Source organism: Schistocerca serialis, chromosome 9, assembly GCF_023864345.2.
Source record: "Schistocerca serialis cubense isolate TAMUIC-IGC-003099 chromosome 9, iqSchSeri2.2, whole genome shotgun sequence".
Lineage (NCBI taxonomy): Eukaryota > Metazoa > Arthropoda > Insecta > Orthoptera > Acrididae > Schistocerca > Schistocerca serialis.
In genome coordinates, this window is record NC_064646.1 from 423,185,737 (window position 1) to 423,203,643 (window position 17,907).

The 17,907-nt window shown below is 47.3% G+C and overlaps 1 protein-coding gene and 1 non-coding gene across 2 annotated transcripts in view; both read right to left on the reverse strand.

The window, feature by feature from the left end:
• The window catches only part of LOC126418619 (calcium/calmodulin-dependent protein kinase kinase 1), a 1,500,745-nt gene that overhangs the window by 560,875 nt on the left and 921,963 nt on the right, over positions 1-17,907 (reverse strand). The window lies entirely within an intron of this gene.
• Positions 3,983-4,057, reverse strand: Trnat-agu (transfer RNA threonine (anticodon AGU)). The gene has a single exon. It is a non-coding gene; the product is annotated as a tRNA-Thr (tRNA).

Below are 17,907 nucleotides of genomic sequence, written 5' to 3' on the forward strand. Positions count from 1 at the left end.
TGAGTCCCATAGTGCTCAGAGCCATTTGAACGAACGTGGTTTTGCAGTCAGTGCAATGTTTACAAATGCCGAATTGGCAGATGCCCATTTGATGTATGGATTAGCACGGGGCAATAGACGTGGCGCGGCACGTTTGTATCGAGACAGATTTCCAGAAAGAAGGTGTCCCGAGAGGAAGACGTTCGAAGCAATTTATCGGCGTCTTAGGGAGCACGGAACATTCCAGCCTATGACTCGTGACTGGGGAAGACCTAGAACGACGAGGACACCTGCAATGGACGAGGTAATTCTTCGCGCAGTTGGCGATAACCCTAATGTCAGCGTCAGAGAAGCTTCTGCTTTACAAGGTAACTCTGACCACGTCACTATATGGAGAGTGCTACTGGAGAACCAGTTGTTTCCGTACCATGTACAGCGTGTGCAGGCACTATCAGCAGCTGATTGGCCTCCACGGGTACACTTCTGAGAATGGTTCATCCAACAATGTGTCAATCCTCATTTCAGTGCAAATGTTGTCTTTACGGATGAGGCTTCATTCCAACGTGATCAAATTGAAAATTTCACAATCAACATGTGTGGGCTGACGAGAATCCGCACGCAATTGTGCAATCACGTCATCAACACAGATTTTCAGTGAACGTTTGGGCAGGCATTGTTGGTGATGTCTTGATTGGGCCCCATGTTCTTCCACCTACGCTTAATGGAGCACGTTATCACGATTTCATACGGGATACTCTACCTGTGCTGCTAGAACATGTGCCTTTACAGGTATGACACAACATGTTCATGCACGATGGAGCCCCTGCACATTTCAGTCAAAGTGTTCGTACGCTTCTCAACAACAGATTCGGTGACCGATGGATTGGCAGGGGCGGACCAATTCCATGGCCTCCACGCTCTCCTGGCCTCAACCCTCTTGACTTTCATTTATGGGGGCATTTGAAAGCGCTTGTCTACGCAACCCCGGTACCAAATGTAGAGACTCTTCGTGCTCGTATTGTGGACGGCAGTGATACAATACGCCATTCTCCAGGGCTGCATCAGCGCATCTGGGATTCCATGCGACGGAGGGTGGATGCATGTATCCTCGCTAACGGAGAACATTTTGAACATTTCCTGTAAAAAAGTGTTTGAAGTCACGCTGGTACGTTCTGTTGCTGTGTGTTTCCATTCAATGATTAATGTGATTTGAAGAGAAGTAATAATATGAGCTCTAACATGGAAAGTAAGCGTTTCCGGATACATGTCCACATAACATATTTTCTTTCTTTGTGTGTGAGGAATGTTCCCTGAAAGTTTGGGCGTACCTTTTAGTAACACCCTGTATACAAGGTCTGAGTCGGTCCTGGAGGCCTGCTAGCGTGGATAAAGTGGTTAAAGCGACCTCTCGTATAAAATTTATGCTGTTGTACCTATATGGGTGCCCGTCTCCGCTAGCTGAGTGGTCAGCGCGACAGAAAGGGAAACTAAGGGCCCGGGTTCGATACCCGACTATGTCGGAGATTTCCTCCGCTCAGGGACTGGGTGTTGTGTTGTCCTACTCATATTCATTTCATACCCATCGACACGCATGTCGCCGAAGTGGAGTCAATTCGACAGACTTGCACCCGTCCAACGGCCTACCCGAAGGGAGGCCCTAGTCACGCGACATGTCTGGGTGTACGTTTTATTTTTTTCTGTCTATTTTTATCCACTCATTTGCCTAAGTAGTTATCGCCGAAGATTAGAACGCTGTATGCCGGCAGCAATGAAGTCTGTGGAGCTAGCAACTGAAGATACAGTTTGTTTTCTTACGTTTGTAAAATCTCCTATCGGAGGTGTCATCATACTGTCTGTGTACCCCCGTCGATGATAGAGGACGGTGATTTCTCTTTAGTTCACTAATAATGAGAAACACGTTAATTCTTATGGTATAAAGTCAACATCACTCACTAGATCCTTCTTTTACATGATCTATCTATCTGCGACGCCGTAACATTCTCTTCAAGGAAGAAGAAGAGGTAAATAACTTCAACGAAACATCATCGCTATGGGCTTTCGGAGCTGAAGGCCCACTCGTGAACCCACGATGACTGCACGACGCAAAGCTTGACGCCTCAACTGGGCCCTTCAACATTGACATTGGACTGTTCCTGACTAGAAATATGTTGCCTGATCGGACGAGTCTGGTTTCAAATTCTATAGAGCAGATGGATGTGTACGGGTATGGAGACAACCTCATGAATGCATGGACCCTGCATGTCATCAGGGGACTGTTCAAGCTGGTGGAGGATCTGGGGTGTGTGCAGCTGGAGTGATATGGAACCACTGGTAAGTCTAGATCTGACTCTGACAGGTGACACGTACGTATGCGTCCTGTCTGATCACCTGCATTTACTCACGTCTGTTGTACACTCCGACGGACTTGCGTAATTCCAGCAGGACATTGCGACACCCCACACGTCCAGAATTGCTACAGAGTTTCTCCAGGAACGCTATTCTGAGTTTAAATACTTCCGTTGACCACCGAACTCCCCAGACATGAACATTATTGAGCGGATATTGGACGCCTTGCAAGGTGCTGTTCAGAAGAGATCATCAGCGCCTCGTACTCTTGTGGTTGTATGGACAGCCCTGCAGGATTTATGGTGTCAATGTGGACATTAGTCGAGTCCAAGCCACGTCATGCTGTGGCACTTGCGCCGCCCTACACGATATTAGGAAGGTGTACAGTTTCTTTGACTTCAGTGTAACAATAATAATAATAGCAATGATGGTATTAATGAGGTAGTAACAATAATGACAGTGTCGCATACAGAAAGATTTATAAGTGCATAAAAGATGTTTTTTGATAAAGCGAGTTCAGGGGAAAATATAACGACACTGCACCAGCTGTATTGAGAAATGAGGAAGATCTGGCTGGGATGAAGGATGCATAAGAGAAACGTGTACGTACAGGGACAAAGCTAGTTAATATTGTTGCTTCAGCACCTATTAACTATCTGCTGAAGCTGCAGATATTATTCACGCCTGTAATATGATGTGGGAGATTACTCCAAGGTCGGGTTCCTGCTACCGACAAGGACTTCGAGAAAGTGGCTGACCGATGGAGTGAGACAGAGAGGATTTTTCTCTGATGGGAATGGATGTTTTTGCCATGTTCTTAAGACAAGAGCGTTGAGGTCGAGGAAACAAATCAGGCACATTGCCCGTTGACAAGACAGTGGAAAAGATAGAGGGTATGAAAGTCTCTGCACTTGACTCCACGTAGCCAGGATACAGACATAACCAACACCGGCAATTTTAGCCAGTTCCAGGAGCCGGGAGCTTTCCTTAGAAGGATGTTGCAGGGTAAGTGTAATCAATAACTGGAAGTATAAGTATTTGTACAAGTTTCTATTTAGGGTCATGAGGAAAGAGATTTTTCATATTTTTAGAGCATGGAGAGATGATGGCGTCTTCTCACACATTGAAGTTACGTGATCTGTGGAATTAAGACTTTTCTCTTTTATTACTCCTAGATTCTTTGCTGAAGGAACAATGTTGATAAGTGTCCCACTTAGCGTTAATGCTGGTAAGGATTTGGATGTTTCGGGCTCATTAGTCTACAACGGCAAACCAGTACTGTTTGGGTTTTGGATGGTTTGAGCTTAAACCCAACGTTCTGTGCCAGTTTTGACAGTACACAAAGGACGGTCCTGAGGTTCTCTGCAGCCGTCTTCAGGTTTATTGGTTCCGCACTTACATACAAGGGAAGTTTTCAGCGTACATGTGGTATTTTCATTAGGAAAAAACTGATGACACATCATTGGCATATAATGAAGACAGTATAGGACTTAATACCGAATACTGGGGGACGACTGTTACTGCCCGCCTCGGACATGTCGGAAAGAACAGACACCATTGATGACCTGCAGCCGTCTAGAACGAAATTACATTTATATTAATACCGTCAGCTGCGCACGGGCGTTGATACAGATCAAGGGGGACAGGTGAAAATGTGTGCCCCGACCGGGACTCGAACCCGGGATATCCTGCTTACTTGGCAGACGCTCTATCCATCTGAGCTACCGAGGGCACAGATGATAGGGCGACTTTAGGGACTATCTCGCGCACGCCTCCCGCGAGTCTCACATTCTCACCTTACATGTCCACACACTACATTCGTAGTATCCCACCCCAACACTCTCATGACTAGTGGAAGACATTGTTCCAAGTCCATGAAAGAACAGACACCATATCCATATAAATATGTAGTTCTGGTGATATCGGCCATGACCTACTTCTTCTGTGGGGATGCACACATATTCCCCGAACTCTTACGAGACTTGGAAGAATGTCTTCCACAAGTAATGAGTGTGTTGGGTTGGGACACTACGAATGTAGTGTGTGGACATACAAGGTGAGAATGTGGGTCTCGCGGGAGGCGAGCGCGAGATAGTCCCTGCAGTCTCACTATCCTCCGTGTCCTCGGTGGCTCAGATGGATAGAGCGTCTGCCGTGTAAGGAGGAGATCCCGGGTTCGTGTCCCGGTCGGGGCACACATTTTCACCTGTACCCGTTGATCTATATCAACGCCCGTGCGCAGCTGACGGTATTAATATAATTCTAATTCAATTGTAAATTTCCGACACCGCGCAAGGCACACTGCTGGCGAGACGTCAGGTATGAGCGAAATCACTGCACTGCACTTAGCCAGTAATTTAGGCTTTTAAGTTTGACTAGTAAAATGTCGAATTCAGCAGTGTCAAAGGCTCTGATGAATTCTAGAAGTATAAAAGGAACGTAACAGTCGCCTCCTGTGCATCCACTGCATTATTCATGGTACATGTTACTGTTCTTATCACAGATATTGTGCTACGATGTTTGCGGGAAGCAGTACAACGTAGTCATCGCAACAAAGACGATTTAAGCATGTTCAATGTATTTTCATCCCTCCAGCTTAGGGAAGGGCTACAATGAATAGCTTCGTTTCACTGTGAGTAGGCGAAATGGGCACGACGAATGAAGAGACATTTCTGCTTTGTGGAAAACTGAGAGTAGTAGAGGGAAGGGCAGGCTGAGACTTAAGGGCTAAAAGAACTCGAGAGGGGAGCAGACATGGGAACGGAAGAGTGGGGGCGAGAGGCAGCGAGGGGAGAGGGAAGCAGCCAATGCGGCCGCGGCCATTATACGACTGGTGGCTGTGTTTTCCCCACCCTGCCGGTAACGCCAACTCCACGGCTTCCGATCCCCGCGTCGGCCTTGCTGCTGACGTCAGCAACTTGTGCAAAAGGAGGCCGCGACGGCCACGGCTGCTTCAGGAGAAACTTCACAAAGTCGCTCGGTCCAGCGCCAGGGCCTCATTGACGGTGGAACAACACATTCTACAAGCCACCGCATTTGTTCATCGTTCACGCGATTGTAGTACTAAACGTACTGAGCTGCTCTAGTGTGATGTACCTGTGAAGCATTTTAGAGAATTCAAGTTTCAGAGGTTTACTAGCATGATCTGACCCAGTTTCTTCGAAAAGGAACAACAAAAATAATAATAACAGGTTCAAAAATGGCTATGAGCACTATGCGACGTAACTTCTGAGGTCATCAGTCACCTAAAACTTAGAACTAATTAAACATAACTAACCCAAGGACATCGCACACATCCATGCCCGAGGCAGGATTCGAACCTGCGACCGTAGCAGCCTCGTGATTCCAGACTGAGCGCCTAGAACCGCTAGACCACCGCGGCTGGCTATGTACCAAACGTTAGATGCCAGAGTAGCGCTTGCAGCCTACCTCATCAATTATTTGCTGGATGTGTTCCAGTATCTGTCTTGCTCTGTAGTTTTTACTCAATACAGCTTCCCATCATTCTGTCCCTTCTCCTTGTCAGTGTTTTCCATATATTTCGTTCCTCACCGATTCTGCGGAGAACGTCCTTCGTACCTTAGAAGTCCATCTTATTTTCAACACTCTTTTCAAATTCTGTGATTGTCTTCTGCTCTGGTTTTCCCACAGTTCATTTTTCGCTACCATACAACACTGTGTTCCAAACGTAAATTCTCAGAAATTTTCACCTCAATTTGAGGCCTATGTTTGATACTAGAAGATTTCTCTTGACAAGGAACGCCCTTCTTGCCAGTGCCAGTCAGTTTTTTATGTCCGCCTTGTGTAGTGATCCATCACTTTCATGAAAGGGCATGTACCACGAACGTCAAATGTAGAGGTTAGAGTGAAGATGTGAGTGATCGCAGTTAGTTTGTAAACATCGTGCCACATGCTGTGGGAAAGTATTACTCAGTTGTGAAATCTACCTGCTGGAGAGCATTTGTAATCTGAGTGTGGCAAAGAGGAATGAAGGAGCCCTGGTATCATTACAGTTGTAAAGCGCATGCTGGATGGTGGAAAAATCTCGCTGTCAGAGTAAATTAATGTAGTTTCTGTTGAAGTGTGTTTAGTGATATATCAACTGGACATCAAAATGGAGGCAGACAGATGGACACCAACCTAAAAAAGACGCACATACTGTCGCAATCCAGCACCCAGCACTATGCTACCAATAATGATGTAACTTCCTGAAACCATCTGAAAATGAACCTGAAAAGTTTCGAAAACCGGTTCATAGAATAAAACATAATTATTAAAAAAAGTGACTAGTTGTAGTTTTGTATAACTTATTTACATTCAATATACAGTCACGGTTCTAAAATATCCGTAATGGAAAGCATAATACAATGCAGTGATGACCTAAGTCCTTAGATACTACGTTTGACGCTAAAATGATTCATCTGAATCTAATTCGAAGGCAGTATGCGTCTTAATATACAGGGTTATTCTGACCTATTTTCAAAAATTTGTATGCATTCGAGTACAAATCCAGAATGAACAAGTTTTACACCAATGAAAAGAGGAAGTTTCATAGCTTTTGGCGGGCGGCGGCGGGCAGGCGGTGATACTCACTGTCAGTTGTGAGTGAGATGGGGACTGTGGAGCACAGGGTTTTCTGTGTTATGGAGTTCGCGAAAAGTGAGTAGCAAATTGCAGTGCAGCGGGCATTTCTTAACAAATTCGGTATTTGACCACCAACTCGCAAACGTATTAGCAGTTGGCTTAAGCAATTTAAACAGACTGGGAGTGTATGCAAGAGAAAAAGCACAGCCCGTCTGTGAGTGTCAGAGGATGATGTCCGAAGAATTCAGAAAAGTTTTGCTCGCAGTTCCAGAAAGTCTACCAATAGAGCCAGTCGAGAACTTGGAATACCCCAACCAACTGTATGGGAAGTTCCGAGACGGCGTTTGCTGTACAAGCCCTACCGATTACAACTTGTGCAGGCTCTCTAACCCAATCACAAGGAGAAGCGTCTCGCATTTTGTGGTTACGTGCTAGCAAAGATGGAGGATGCGTTTCTACAACGTATAAATTTTAGCGATGAAGCGACGTTCCACCTTAGTGGAAAAAACAACAGTGTTCGCATATGGGTATTGGAAAATCCAAATTCACCATTGCAACCCGAATGAGACTCACCGAAGATCAACGTGTTCTGTGCCGTATCTCGTGCAAAGGCTTATGGACCATTTTTCTTTGTAACGGGCATCACGTAGCTGGACATGTTGGAACAACACCTGCTCTCTCAAGTTATGGAAGATCCTTAGGGCTTCATTTTCCAACAGGACGGAGTTCCGCCCATTGGCACCGTGTCGTACGAGGCTTCTTGAATGATTCACTTCCTCAGCGCTGGATCGCTCAGAGGGTTCAAAATGGCTCTGAGCACAATGGGACATAACTTCTAAGGTCATCAGTCCTCTAGAACGTAGAACTACTTAAACCTAACTAACCTAAGGACATTACGCAGATCCATGCCCGAGGCAGGATTCGAACCTGCGACCGTAGCGATCGCGCGGTTCCAGACTGTAGCTCCTAAACCCGCTCGGCCACCCCGGCCGGCCGCTCAGAGGCGACTTGAGGACCTGGCTGTACACTTCTGGCAGCCGAGATCTCCTGTTCTCACACCCTGCGATTATTTGCTATGGGGCTATGTGAAGGAAGCTGTTTACGTCCCGCCTCCACCTGCCACTGTGAACGATCTGCGGAAGCAGATCACTGCCGCCGTGCACTCAGTAACAGCAGATACGCTGTAAGGTGTCAGACAAATCCAACACCTTCCATGAAAACCCTGACATGATAAGCAGATCCAGTAGTATGTCACATAGCTCCGAATAAATCGTGACATTAAATTAACCAAAGTAATACGAGGAACGAGTGAGCAAATGGAATACCACAGACTAACACAAGAATGCCTAAATGCGTGTCATACCTTCCAACCATGAGACAGACGCAGTTCCGAGGGGAGAAACGAGAACAGAAGCCGAGAGCAGAACCCTGTTAAGCTGGAAGGTCCTACGATGAGGGACGACGGACACCCACGTCGCCAGCTAACCGCTAGAACCACACCACCCGCAAGTTTTAGCGTGACACTTTTTCGCGTCTCTGTTACATCAGGATCACCCCCCAGCCCATGTTAAAACCCCGAGCCCTCCAGAAGAACAGTATAGATCTTACGATAACGCTAAAAGGACCACAGCAGCTGCAAGTTTTAGCGTGAGACTTTTTCACGTCTCTGTTACGTTGCAAACTTTAAAAACATTGCCCTACCACGAAAAGTATAACGTTTCTCATTAGATAGACAGAATTTTTGTAGGTGGAGCTTAAGGTTAACATTGAGACCCTGATTGGTCAGATGAAAACACAGCCAGATAGTTTTTTTCAAACCAACTTCGGTAAATTGTAGTAAGGAGAAGTTAGGCGAGAGTTACTTCCGAGACAGCGAGGTGAGCCAAGCTGTGCTGTCCGCCGCCCCCTGACGTACACCGACAAGGTAATGAACGCACGCGATGCCTCATAACAGCGCATAAAGCTTCACTCAGAACTGCAGAAGTCTCATCTGATACACCTCCTTTTTGCGTAATACTAGTGTCGATCATAAATTAAAGCTCATGGTGTTCACATTTGCCACTTGAAGTAAAAATCTGAAACGCGATGATTTTTCTGTTATATAGTTATTGAGTAGCCACATCAGCCACTGTAATTTACGACAAATTAGATAAGTAATTAAAGATAATTGAGGGTCACTGTAGACCATTTTCATAGTTTTCTCTTTTGTGAAACTTAATTTAAACCTAGATTATAGATGTGATATGGCATAGGTCATCCTTCGATCCATTGTAGAACTTGGAAACCCATTCAGGGAATATTCGTTCACATTTTTGTTGAACGCAGTTGGTTTTTACCATCCTGTATTAAAACATTTCCTTTTATCAATAGTGCAATTTATAAACAAGGTTTTGTGAGTAGAATAAAATTTCCAATGGTAAACTTAACTGCTTTTTCGACGTTATTTTACCAGCTAACTAAAAATAGGAAAGCCTTGAACCCCTTCCACTAAATTTAGTCAGTATTAAGATTCTTTTACAGTGAGTGCAGTGGAGCTGACGCTGAAATCATTAAGTATTTGGTTATATCATCGCTAGTCTCACTGAACTCTTCTGAATTCTACATGTCATGTGTGGTCTGACGTCTCCCTACTAGCAACAGGTCCCAGTTTCAAACTAGTCAATTCCCTAAAAAACACGCTCAGAGCGTCGTTGCGCGAAAGTGGTAGGGAGACACGATATAGAACAAACAGACACCACGCAGAATGTTAGGACGCTTTCGCGTGTGTAAGACGAGTTTGGCTACCGCGTAGAGGTTTGCCATGCAGCCAACGGTGGGCACCATTGAACATTTACAACATTTATTGCGTTCCTAATTATTAAATAACAACAAAAACTAATTAATTAAAAATTATTACAAATTATTAAATTGATATCAAATATAATGGAAAAACTTTGAAATTTCCTATTTTCATTGGTAGCTTATTCAGTTTGGATCTGTACTTGAATAAATTCGAAGTTTTTAAAAATGGGCCCAACATATATAGATGGCGGTACAAAAGATGTAAAACGGCAGTGCATTGGCGGAGCTGTCATTTGCTCTTAGATGATTCATGTCAAAAGGTTTCCGACGTCACTACGGCCGCACAACGCGAATTCATAGGCTTTGATCGCGGAATGGTATTGTAGTTAGACGTGTGGGACATTATGTTTCCGAAATCGTTGGGGAACTCTACATTCCTGGATCCACAGCGTCAAGAGTGTGCCGAGAGTACCAAATTACAGGCAGTACATCTCACCACTGACAAAGCAGTTGCCGACGGCCTTCACTTAACTGCCGAGTGCTGAGGCGTTTGCGTGGTGTTTTCAGTGCTAACAGACAAGCAACACTGCTTGAAATAACCACAGGAGTCAATGTTGGACGTACGAAGAACGTATCCATTAGACCAGTGCGGCGAAATTTGATGTTAATGGGCCGTGGCAGCAATCGACCGATGCGACTGTCTTTGCCAAACGCACGACATCGCCTGCAGCGCCTCTCCTGCGCTTGTAACTACATCGGTTGAACCCTAGACGACTGGAGAACCGTTGCCTGCACAGATGGATTCCGATCTCAGTTGGTAAGAGATGACGGTAAGGTTCGAGGGCGGTACAGATCTCACGAAGCCATGGACCAGGTTGTCAACAAGGCAACGTACAAGCAGGCGGTGGTTCCATAATGATGCTGGCTGTGTTTGCATGGAATGGAACCGGACTGGAAATGGCTATGTTCGGCTACTTGAAGGCCATTTGTAGGCATTCATGGACTTCTTGTCTCCCAACGAACGATGGGATTTTTATGCGACATGTCACCCGACAACAATTGTTCACGATTGGTTTATAGAATATTCTGGGCATTTGGCCACCCAGATTGCCCGACTGGAAACCAATCGAACGTTTATGGGACATAACCAAGAGATTAACTCGTGTTAGAAACTCTGCACCGGCAACACTTACGCAATTATGAACGGCTGTACGGGCATCATGGATCAACTTTTCCGCAGGAGATTTCCAACGACTTGTGGAGTCCATGACATGTCGAGTTGCTGCACTACGCCGAGCAAAAGGAGGACCCACGCGTGATTGGGAGGCATCCCACAACTTTCGTCATCGCTGTGTTCTTACCTTTGTGCCATATGTATGCATCACATCACCACTGACGCTGTTATTCCTTGGAACTTCATTTCCTCATTTCTCCGTCACTTAAAACAAGTACTACAGCCGACAGTTAAAATTGTCGCCTTCAAACATTCTTAATGATTGACTGTTTGACGGCGCACACGCCAAGAACAACATTAATACACTCCTGGAAATTGAAATAAGAACACCATGAATTCATTGACCCAGGAAGGGGAAACTTTATTGACACATTCCTGGGGTCAGATACATCACATGATCACACTGACAGAACCACAGGCACATAGACACAGGCAAAAGAGCATGCACAATGTCGGCACTAGTACAGTGTATATCCACCTTTCGCAGCAATGCAGGCTGCTATTCTCCCATGGAGACGATCGTAGAGATGCTGGATGTAGTCCTGTGGAACGGCTTGCCATGCCATTTCCACCTGGCGCCTCAGTTGGACCAGCGTTCGTGCTGGACGTGCAGACCGCGTGAGACGACGCTTCATCCAGTCCCAAACATGCTCAATGGGGGACAGATCCGGAGATCTTGCTGGCCAGGGTAGTTGACTTACACCCTCTAGAGCACGTTGGGTGGCACGGGATACATGCGGACGTGCATTGTCCTGTTGGAACAGCAAGTTCCCTTGCCGGTCTAGGAATGGTAGAACGATGGGTTCGATGACGGTTTGGATGTACCGTGCACTATTCAGTGTCCCCTCGACGATCACCAGTGGTGTACGGCCAGTGTAGGAGATCGCTCCCCACACCATGATGCCGGGTGTTGGCCCTGTGTGCCTCGGTCGTGTGCAGTCCTGATTGCGGCGCTCACCTGCACGGCGCCAAACACGCATACGACCATCATTGGCACCAAGGCAGAAGCGACTCTCATCGCTGAAGACGACACGTCTCCATTCGTCCCTCCATTCACGCCTGTCGCGACACCACTGGAGGCGGGCTGCACGATGTTGGGGCGTGAGCGGAAGACGGCCTAACGGTGTACGGCACCGTAGCCCAGCTTCATGGAGACGGTTGCGAATGGTCCTCGCCGATACCCCAGGAGCAACAGTGTCCCTAACTTGCTGGGAAGTGGCGGTGCGGTCCCCTACGGCACTGCGTAGGATCCTACGGTCTTGGCGTGCATCCGTGCGTCGATGCGGTCCGGTCCCAGGTCGACGGGCACGTGCACCTTCCGCCGACCACTGGCGACAACATCGATGTACTGTGGAGACCTCACGCCCCACGTGTTGAGCAATTCGGCGGTACGTCCACCCAGCCTCCCGCATGCCCACTATACGCCCTCGCTCAAAGTCCGTCAACTGCACATACGGTTCACGTCCACGCTGTCGCGGCATGCTACCAGTGTTAAAGACTGCGATGGAGCTCCGTATGCCACGGCAAACTGGCTGACACTGACGGCGGCGGTGCACAAATGCTGCGCAGCTAGCGCCACTCGACGGCCAACACCGCGGTTCCTGGTGTGTCCGCTGTGCCGTGCGTGTGATCATTGCTTGTACAGCCCTCTCGCAGTGTCCGGAGCAAGTATGGTGGGTCTGGCACAGCGGTGTCAATGTGTTCTTTTTTCCATTTCCAGGAGTGTATTATTTGTTCAAGAAATACGCTAAAGGCAAACGTTCCGTGTACCCGTTTGACAAAAACTGTACTCTAACTCGAGTTTTCTGACTCATAAGCAATGTTCCATGTATTTTGAACTTAAAAGCATGTAAGGCGTCGTAATATGAATTTTGTGAAATTTTCTACAGTTCATGATTTCCTTCCATAGAATGCTGCGCTTCATATGCATTGACTCACAGATCCCTTTTTCTGTGTTTGTTACCACTAAGAAGAATGCATTTACCTCTAAGGAAGCAGAATTTCTTCTCTACATCTGCTCCAATTTAGTTGTTTGTTACTAGTCTCCTCCTGTTGCTCCTCTTTAGTTTCGGTTTATCTTTAGTATAATTGCGGTCAATGTTCTACACGGTTTAGGCGGATCGTACATTTAACAGGCCTTGCAGTTCTTTCCCACTTTCATAGAGGACAGCTATTTCATGAGTGAATCGAAGCACCATGAATTTTAGTCCTACCATCTAACTTTTATTTTATTTCCGTAATTTCTTCTTCTGCATACAGTTTTTACAGGTAACAGATATAACTGCTCCCCTTTATTACGCATTCTTCACTCAGAATACTTGTTCCATCTTCGTTCTGTTGGGAACCGAAAACCTAGCACCATTTTATGTTGTCGATTGGTTTTTCTAACCAGTCCTAAGAAAGTTTCTTGATTTTGTTTTAGCCTTCTCTCCATTATGAAGCACAATGTAATGAAATGCCTCTCTATTGTCTTTACCTTTCTAAAACATTGAACAAATCCTCAGTTTTCTTGTTCGTGAGGAGTAGCAGAAATGAGATTAACAGTAAATATAGCATCGAAAATTGGGAACCACGTAGTAATAGGGTTGGAAGTATCCTCATACGTCTGAAGTAAACAGACGAATAACTGAGAAGCGAGGTGGTTAAAATAAGCGCACAAGCACGGGCAAAAAGGGCAGTGCTTGCTAAAAGATGTCTCCTAGTACCAAACAGAGGCCTTAATCTTATGAAAAAACTTTGAGAATATACATGTGAAGCACAACATTGTACGGAAGTGAATCGAAGGCTGCAGGACAAAGATGAGAATCGAAGCGTTTCAGATGTGATGTTTTTCTTAATTTGACAAGCGCGAGTAATTCGAGGGCTACTCTCAATTTCAGGTACTTGTTCCTCAGCATTCTTATACACTGAAGCGCCAAAGGAACTGGTATAAGCAAGCGTATGTCTGGCGTGAGGTCAGTCGCTTGACGGCGCGTTTCGGCACGGGCCTGCCCGTTGCCGGCGCGCCGTAAGGCACGGAAGCTCGCACTGGGGCGTATCGCTTCCAGTCGGGCGTGCCGCGGCAGTCCTCACTCGGGGAAGTGATGCGTCATAGCCTCTCCTTCCCAAGTGGCTCTTTCCGCCTTCCCGTGGTGCCAGATGTTAAGCTCGGCATTCTGCCTTTGGACAAGAGGAAGAGCTGCGACGCAACCCGATGCGAAAGCGAAGGGTGCGTGGCACAGGGGAGCTGTGTCGAGGGACCGAACACCAGTCCCTTCTGTTCGCAAGGCACAGACCAGCACGTGCTCTGCATGCCGGCCATCCCGTTTGTCGGCGTGAGATCGCGGCGCGGGTCGGCAAGGGTGCTTCGCCGCGCCCCTGGGTAACCGGGGCGTGTTGTGCCAAACCCAGGAGGTGGTGACATCGCCTGGGCCAGGTTAGATGGGTCCAGACCGCCGAACGTCTGGGGGACCGGCCCGCCACCTGAGGAGGAGTGGGTCCTTGGCCGAGAGGTGGAAACTCGGGCAAGTAGGCGGCGAAGGGCGAGAGGTGCATCCGCCTCTCCGGAGTGCGGGGTGCAGTTGCCGTCGATGACGGGGCCACCGAGGGGGACCAGTGCACTGGCGACGGTGCGTTGAACCCGGCAGCTCGGAAGCGCCCTTGACCTAGGGGAGAGGTCGGTGGGCGAACTGCGGAAGTCCCCCCCCCCCCCCCCCATGCCAGAGGAGCCGGTCCGGGGCAAGAGACGGGCTTCCACCTTGTTTCATCACTCGTTGTAATCATGGCTACAAATGAAACGAGTGATTCGTGTGCGCCTCAACGGGCTTCCACTGCGCCTGATCCCTCTCCCCAGGACAAGCAGGGACAGGCAGAGAAAGAGTCAGTAATGCAGAGATATTGCAGAATCACGTCGCTCATGCAGCAACAAAGAATGGCAAGATAAGCCAAGCTGGACTTGCCATCATCAAAAATGAGCTGGCAGCATGGGCTATTGCCCACGCTAAACTTGAAGGCAGGGTGGAAGAACTTGAAAAGGAGAATGACAAATTAAGGAGGCAACCGGCAAAGACGTGGGCGGACGTGGCCGCGCAAGCGCCCACTAAGCGCCCACAAAACACGACCAGAGACACTATTGACAAATTGACAAAAAGAACAGACACAGTAGTCTTTCTTAGGGCACTGCCTGGGCAGGATACAAGCGTTAAGAAAATACAAGAACTATTCACAAAAAATATAGACCCCGTAAAAGACAAAATCAGAATTAAAAGGTAAAACCGAGCAGATATTCTGTTATAGTCGAAGTTGCCTCCGAGGAAGACAAAGACAAACTATTGAATAACCAGAAACTGAACTAGGTGGTTAAATGTGAACCACTGAGGAAAAGAAATCCTCTCGTCATACTATATGACGTTCCCATGATCATGACAAACGAAGAACTCCTAGAAACAATTAGACAACAAAACTTTGATGAGATAAATGAAGAAGAATTTAAGAGCTGCTTTAAGTTAAAATTTAAGACTGGGCCACGGGGTCGTGATGTTGTTCATCACGTCGCCGAAGTATCAGCACCAATGTGGAAGAACATAACAACAATGGGCAGATTATATGTTGGTTTTCATGCCATCAATACAAGAGATTATGTCGTGGTACCTCGTTGCCACAACTGTGGTGACTTGGATCACATCTTAAGGCTGTGCACCAGGGAGCCGGCGTGCATTAAGTGTGGGGAAAACGGTCACAGCCGCAAAGACTGCAAGGCGGCGGCAGTTTGCATACTGTGCAAGAATCGAGGGAAAAAGTCTTGCGCAGCCACAGGCAGGAATTGCCCGACATACAGAATGTTGGAGCAGAGATTAATCTCCAGAACTGATTATGGTTGAGCCCGGCATACCGAACAGGATGCCAAAGCGAAAGTCCCCGAGCAAAAGGAGGAGGGATGCCATGAGGGCAAATAGATTCAAGGATTTTTTGAGGTCGCTTTCGGGCGCCACTAAAATTGAAACAAAAGACAAAGCCATACAAACTGAATTTCCAACAATGGACATGGGCATACAAACCAATCTCCCCCTCATGGCTGAAACTCTCTCCTCTGGAAGCCGGGGAACAAAGCCGAAACTAAACCAACAACGGCAAGGGCATCCTGTGGCTGTGGCAACTTCTAAAGACAATCATACAAACAAACAACCTATTCAAGAAAACATAGTGACAAGCTCAAGTATGAGCCCCACTATACAAAGCACACCAATAGTTAGACTGCCACCGGTCGATCCGGTTAGGGTGTACCCCAACTTGGAGTACACCATGCAACTATCTAGACTGGAGCAGCCGGCTACCCTGACCACTGCCTTACGACATGTGGTCCGTGTAGGACATGAAGACGGCAGGAAGATGAACTTTTCGGTTATGGAGGCTGTTGACAGGATCCAGCTAAAATCCGTCAATCTCCCCACCGACTTCGGAGCCTTGCGAGACCTGCTCAAGAAAGTGTTGGAAAGACGAGGTGAGAAATTTGATCTTGACGACATTTACCAACAATCTGTAATAGCACATGGACGAATTGCTTTCGACTGGAGTAAGACCTGGCCACATGACCGAATACATACGTACTTCCCCTAATGACAAAAATAACTATTGGACAGCTTAAAACTCATAACAGCAGACTCGTAATGCAGGAGCTCCGAAGGGAGGTGGAGGAGAGGAGACTAGATGTACTCTGTCTACAGGAGCCATACTCCCTGGCTGGGAAAATAGCTTTCGTTGCCGCGAGCTGGCAAATAGTCAGCAGAGGGGATGACCCGAAGGCGGCTATTATAATCGCAAATAAACTCTTGAGAGTCACCATTCTCTCACAGTTTACAACTAGCCACTGTAACGTCGTGGAGTTTCAATCCCCTATGGGAATCATAACTCTCATAAACATGTATTTTCAGTATGGGGACAACATAGAACATTACATAGACCACCTAGTGAGAGTTACCACGGCGTTGCGGGGAAGAAAAGTTGTAATAACAGCTGACATTAATGCTAAATCCCCCCTGTGGTACAGTGGCACAAGAGATGCTAATGGTGAAAAAGTCGAGGAACTTATTGTGGCATCACAACTTGTGGTGGCCAACAGGCCTGGCAATCCTCCTACCTACGCTGCAGGAGGCGGACTGGGCACAAACATTGATGTTACCCTTGTAACTCCAAACACAGCTAACAATATTCAAAATTGGAGAGTCACAGAGAATGCCACCACAAGCGACCACAATATGATAACTTTCACCTTAGGAGAAAGAGAGTGCCGCTGGGCCACGGGTGCGAAGTACAACTAAATTACAGAAGAGCTGACTGGGAACGCCTAGCGAGAGAGTGTGACATTCCTCCATCACCGGAAGGTGACAAGCATCTGGACATGGACGTAGACCAGAGAGCGGAGGAACTGGTGAATGCAGTGACAAGAGCGGTGAGGGCAGCTATACCTACTAGGAGGAGGGCCATGGCGGTCTCTCCGTCACCATGGTCTGCTGAACTAGGAGAACTGCGTCAATCTGTCAGAAGGCTGAGGAGGCACTACCAGCGCAGTGTCGTCTGGCAGGAACGCCAAGGTGCTATACAGGGAGGAAAAGCGGAAGTTCCAAAAGGAACTGCGTGAAGTTAGGATGAGAAGCTGGGAAAACTTTGTGCTCAACCAGCTAGTCATGGACCGATGGGGGCTTCCATATAAGTTGGTGAGAGAAAAAATCCGCTCTCCTCTGGAGCTATCAACAGTCAGGCACGGGGACAGGATGACGGAGTCCTGGCAGGAGACTGCGGGGGTCCTCCTCCGGTCCCTGTTACCTGACGACAAAGCGGATGGGGAGACAGAGGGGCAGAAGCAAGTCAGAGATGAAGACCAAGAAGTATACATTAATGAGACGGCTGTCTACTCCTTCTCAGGGGAGGAGGTCTTACTCCAGTCGAAAGCAATTCGTCCATGTGCTATTACTGATTGTTGGTAAATGTCGTCAAGATCACTGCAA